This window comes from Schistocerca cancellata, chromosome 8, assembly GCF_023864275.1.
Source record: "Schistocerca cancellata isolate TAMUIC-IGC-003103 chromosome 8, iqSchCanc2.1, whole genome shotgun sequence".
Lineage (NCBI taxonomy): Eukaryota > Metazoa > Arthropoda > Insecta > Orthoptera > Acrididae > Schistocerca > Schistocerca cancellata.
The window spans coordinates 293,832,505-293,838,902 of NC_064633.1; the positions used below are offsets into that span (position 1 = coordinate 293,832,505).

At 43.8% G+C, this 6,398-nt stretch overlaps 1 non-coding gene across 1 annotated transcript; it reads right to left on the bottom strand.

Annotated features, from left to right (window-relative positions):
- Nucleotides 1–4,941: 4,941 nt before the first annotated feature.
- Nucleotides 4,942–5,015, bottom strand: Trnat-ugu (transfer RNA threonine (anticodon UGU)). The gene has a single exon. It is a non-coding gene; the product is annotated as a tRNA-Thr (tRNA).
- Between the last annotated feature and the right edge of the window lie 1,383 nt (nt 5,016–6,398).

Consider the following 6,398-nt stretch of genomic DNA (forward strand, 5'->3'; position numbering starts at 1 on the left):
TCAGCCCTCTTGATGTGGTAAAGGTGAAATGTAAACCGTTATTAAAGCATTAAGGCTATTAAAACATTTGCACTGAATTCAGTTATTTTCATGTTACGGCGCATACTTTTTGTGTTACATCCCCATTTTACATTAGGCGTTATTTTTCTTTTTAAAGGATCAAGAACGTCCCGTTCCTGGTATATCAAACCTTCACGATTCTCAAAGGAGTGGAGACGATTCAAAAATGTTCAAATGTGTGTGAATTCCTAAGGGACTGCTGGGGTCATCGGTCCCGAGACTTACACACTACTTAAACTAACTTATGCTAAGAACAACACACGCACACACCCATGACCGAGGGAGGACTCGAACCTCCTGCGGGAGACGCCGCACAATCCGTGACATGACGCCTTAAACCACGCGGCCACTGCGCGCGGTGAGACGATTCAGAAAGCAATTCGGTACATGTGTGGCTGGTTAGTCATTCCCGCCTTCCCAGCACTGCCTGCTTCCCTGTTGCATTCAGCCCTGTTGACACCCGGGCTCGGCCGGTTACCCGAACGAGCTGTGGGCCTCGACGGTGCATCGCGGCCCCCGCACTCCGCTGCCGGTACAGTTGAAAAATGGCTCTGAGCACTATGGGACTTAACATCTATGGTCATCAGTCCCCCAGAACTCAGAACTACTTAAACCTAACTAACCTAAGGACATCACACAACACCCAGTCATCACGAGGCACAGAAAAGGTACAGTTGAGCTCGACTCAACAGGACGGAGCGGTCGACTGCAGCCGAGCTCGGGCGTGTAAATGTGGCGCAATGCACGGCTCTGGTAAAGATGCCCATCGCATGGACCGGCCAGTGAGGTCCCCAGGTCCGAATACTACAGGTCATGCCTGGGATACACTATGGAGGCGAACTGCATCCCGTCAGCCTCCACCAAGAATACTTTCAGACCTCCGCACCCCTCTTACTGGGGAATGGGATCGACTTTCCAGGGAGGTCTTGAACCATCTCGTAGAGAGCATACCATGCCGCTGTGAAGCATGTGTGGTTGTTGGGGGTAACCATATCCCCTATTTTGTTGTGGAAGAGCTTTGACAGTTGTGTTATTGGCTTTCAAATATATATCTTAGCCATCAGAAACTTTCTGATATTATTTTTCGTGTAGTTTTGCATGTCAAATGTCTAGGTAAGCTGTAGCTTGTTCAGTAACCCCTACGACGTTTTGATAAGGCAATACGTCTTCTTTCCGTGATTATGCTTAACTTTTGGACAATAGTGTACATGAATGAGATAAAAAATAACGTTTCTTATTAATTTTACTATTCAAATGCTACTGAAGAAATTAACAAATTATGTTCTGGCGCCGGCCGGGGTGGCCGAGCGGTTCTAGGCGCTACAGTCTGGAACTGCGCGCTACAGTCGCAGGTTCGAATCCTACCTCGGGCATGGATGTATGTGATGTCCTTAGGTTAGTTAGGTTTAACTAGTTTTAAGTTCTAGGGGACCGATGACCCCAGAAGTTAAGTCCCATAGTGCTCAGGGCCATTTGAACCATTTTTTGTGTTCTGGCACCAAGCCTCAGCATTGATAGAGTTAGTCAATTCCAAAGGTACCCGAAGAAGTTAAGTCTGGCTCTGAACACTATGGGACTTACTTCTAAGGTCATCTGTCCCCTAGAACTTAGAACTACTTAAACCTAACTAACCTAAGGACATCACACACATCCATGCCCGAGGCAGGATTCGAACCTGCGACCGTAGCGGTCGCGCGGTTCCCAACTTAAGCGCCTAGAACCGCTCGGCCACTCCGGCCATCTAAGTCTATTGATTTTGCAATTACACTGATCACATTTCTAGCTGGTTGGGAAGTTCACGCACTTGCCATGCCTTAACAGCACTGATTTCGGCGAGATGATGCCAGGCAGCTCCCTATCTGCTCTGATATCCGTTCCCCGCTAAATTTTCTGGAAGACAGTTTGTAAAGGACAGAGTTAGCAATGATTTAAAGAGATAAAAATCATTGGTTCAAATTTCGTGTATGAATGACGTATTCCCAACAAACATGGTAAGTCATGTAAATACAATTCTTAACCACCACTTCAGCGTTGAGATCAGTCAATAAAAAGTCCTTCCACCACGTCTTTGAAGTTACAAGGGTCGTCTCACCAAGATAATGGCGGTCTCTTCCTTTACGTGGCGCAGCATATGTCAGCCATATTTACTTTCAAGGGCAGCACCCATGTGATACATGCAGACTAGGCCTTACGAGCTGACTTAGGATGGAATTCTGGATGAAGTCTCCAACACGGCAGCGGTGGCAAACGTCGAGCAGAGCTAGTTGCCGGATAAAGCTGAAGAGTCCTTGCTGGCTGTTAATGCCGTCCTGTATCTCGACCACACACTGTGTCGATCCTGTATGTCAAACAATCTTCTGTCTTTTTCTAATTTTATTAGTAGCCGTAGAAGTGTGTATTAGGCTTACATTTTTCTAATTTGATGATGCATGTGCAGAATATATCAGCCAAATGCTGAATCAGAAATTGTGGACAGGTGCCAATAAACACAAGTACTGTACTTAGTCAACGAGTCAATACTTTCGCAAACTCCAAGCGTGTTATATATCACCGAATCGAAACATGCACTTGTACTTCTGTCAGAACAATTTTATGTTCACAAAAATGTAAATTGAGGAGCTGAGAATTGCTGACTCCTAATTGGTATGGTTGTGATATACACCAAGTCGAGAGTCAAATGAAATGGCCTCCATCACCTCTGTGTGATTGCCGTTGTTGAGCAATTACATATTTTATGTTACACTTTTAATACCAATGTTCGCTTTATTTTCAACAGACATCATAAACTTTCAGGCGCACACACATAAAGGTCTCATCTTCTCTGCCGACAAGCTCGCAATACTGGCGCCGCAGGGTTGCCTGTATTTTCAATTCTCCTTTGAAACCAAATATGGTCTCTCGTCAGCTCTTCCAAGGATCAAATGCGCGTTTTCTGATATGTGAAATCCTACGCAATAAACCTTTCGAATCAGGCCCCTAACTAACCTAAGGACATCACACGCATCCATGCCCGAGGCAGGATTCGAACCTGCGACCGTAGCCGTCGCGCGGTTCCAGACTGTAGCGCCTAGAACCGCTTGGCCACCTCAGCCGGCAATTTTTTAACAGCTTATTTCGCCATCTTCAACTCTTCTGCAGTTCAATTTCATCCACTTGAAACTCAAAAATTTGTAACATTAGTTCACAGTATGACCACATTGTTTTATTCAACAATTATGTGATGCAATGTAGTATTTTCCTTCATGTTGTGTAATCAGTAGTATGTTAGCAGAAGACAATTAATTGTGATCTAATGGTTTCAGTCATTCTGATTCACTTCACGTGAAAACGAAAACTGACAAGATAGCTCACATTTTGGTTCTTAAATATAGATCACCGCCGAGGGTGACACTAGCCGATCCCGCCTTCATGAAGAACGTCGTGAACAAACAGTAGATTAGCCTGGTACAACGTACCTGCTGTCGTATTAGCAACACCTGAGGTGAGAATCACATGCTCTGTCGCCTCACGAAACTGCACTACAAACGTACATTAACAAATTTGAAGATGTCTTGAGAAACTCTGTTCTGCTGTGTGAAACTCTCAACACTGAATAGCAGGCAAATGGATCCAGAAATCTGTGTTATAACCTAGTAAATTCTGTTTACGCTATAATCTAGCAAGTTCTATGTCGCTGATAATCTGTATCTGCTCCACCATTTAAAATCTAGGCATGTTTAGACATCGACGACATCGACAGCTTTCCGTTGTCAACAAACAAGTTTTGTTAATTCTTATTATAGCTGCAAACATTTTAAAAGTCTAATAGAGCAGTAGTTATGCGCTGATATACATATCCACATATGCTACATATAATGTCACGTACGGTTAGCAATTTTTCGTTTCAAAATTATCAGCTTAACAACCCAGTGCGAGTTTTCTCGCTGGTCTCCACAAAGTCTGCTTTGTTTATTGGATCGAAAATTCTATGTGGCTTGCCTTTGATATCCATACGATTGGTTATTCGATCGAAAAAAAATTCTGAACAGCATCACAGAACACATACGACAGACAGCAGGTTATACAAGACTTCACTGCTGCCACTGCTCTGTGCAGTGTGTGTGTTGTGCAGCGTGTCACTTGAGATATCTGTTGGTAGCTGACCTTTTAATAACCTAGCGTTGGCACTTGACACGACAGTTTAAAAACGCAGCTGTCTGGAGACTGTACTTCCTGCATAACGTGCAAACTCATACTATCTATAATAAGCAAATGAGCACTTATTTTTCGCTCGTTGCTAGTTAACTAGATTTCGTCGCTGAAATAAATTTCGTCACTTTCATTTTCATACCAGAAAGTCATTTTGAAATGTCGCTACTGCAAACCCTGTTGACATAATTACACGAGAATACAAAAATCTGGTACAACACACCCCAATCTCTCTTTTGTTATCCTTGCATTTAGCTCTACAACGTTTTAAATTCAGGACAACTGCGTTCTGAAGTTGCAGAAACTGATTGCATCGTAACGAACGATCTGTTGGATGGTTCACTTCATCCCCCCCCCCCCCTCCCTCTCACAACTGCCCCGCCCTCCCATCTCCTCCAATAATACAATAACAGCCTAGGATTTTGCCACCATTAAAATGAAAGAGCCAAACGCAGTTTAGCCCCATCTGGGCTATGCTCAAAAGCACCTGAAAGACTTAAATTATTTTTCAAACAATACATCACATAACTGTAACATATATTTACTAAGATGGTATCTGTTCTTTCGCACATGTCCGAAAGAACAGATACCATCGGTGACCAAGCAGCTCGTTAGAATGAAATTACAATGAAATGAACACTCTTAGGTGCTTACAGGCGTTGACATACGTCAACGGAGGCAGATGAAAATGTGTGCCCCGACCGGGACTCAAACCCGGGATCTCCTGCTTACATGGCAGACGCTCTATCCATCTGAGCCACCGAGGACACAGAGGATAGCGCGACTGCAGGGATTTATCTCTGACACGCCTCCCGCGAAACCCACATTCTCAACGTATTGTCCCGCACTACATTCGTAGTGCCCCGGCCCATTACACCCATTACTCGCGGCGCGTTGCCGATTCCCGTAAGAGTTCTGGCACTGTTTGTGCATTCGCACAGATGAAGAAGATGGTCAAGTGGCCGGTGAGCCTTAACTGTATATTTACTAAGATGGTATCTGTTCTTTCGAACATGTCTTACGGGAATCGGCAACGCGCCGCGAGTAATGAATATAATGGGCGGGGGCACTACGAATGTAGTGCGGGACAATACGTTGAGAATGTGGGTTTCGCGGGAGGCGTGTCAGAGATAAATCCCTGCAGTCGCGCTATTCTCTGTGTCCTCGGTGGCTCAGATGGATAGAACGTCTGCCATGTAAGCAGGAGATCCCGGGTTTGAGTCCCGGTCGGGGCACACATTTTCATCTGTCCCCGTTGACGTATGTCAACGCCTGTAAGCAGATAAGGGTGTTCATTTCATTGTAATAACTGTAACAGTTAACCTATGATCAGCAATTGTACAGTATAATAACTGTAACAATAGTTATGTTACAGCAGTACTGTAAGAACTGTAACGGTTAACCCATGTTACAACTACACGATAACACATTACAGGAATTTACACAATAGACAAAAATTCTAGGGAGAACCCCTCCCCTCCAACCACTCGCTGATTCAGCTGGAAAATAATATTACGTACAAAATTCCCACATCTGCCTCGTCAGCGTCTCATTTGATTTACACACCACACTAAATTTCTCTTATCTCCCTGTAATGCTTACACTATGAGGCATCAACATTATAATATGTATTGCAGAGTCCTGACTTTATAATTCTCAACTCGTTTTTGCTTGTGGCAGCTTGTCGAAACAAGCCCCAACTTACTTAGTCATGATTAGTTTTACTGACATCTGCACACGAGCATTGATGCAATTTGTCGAGTGAAAAATGATGAGTTCAGTTGCTACAGTTTGTTGCATAACAACCAGATATTCGTTGTGAAGAAAAATGTAAAAAAATAGGGCAAACAGAATCACAGAATCAAAAGAAACATACAGCAAAGTAGGAAAAGCAGTAATGGCTGGTTCTTCAATGAGGACAACTGCTGATAACGACGAAACAAATTTCGTGATGCGATATCGCGTCTGTTGAAAAATGAAATTGATTCTCCTGGCAATAATATCCCCACATGTAATAAAAATGGTTTGATGTGCATAGTTCCATATCTCCTCCTAAACTAATAGATCGGTTTCAATCAAGCTTGGTATGTATATCACTGTCTGGAGAGAATCGCTGTGGGAGTCAGAACCACCTATCCATCAGTGGAACG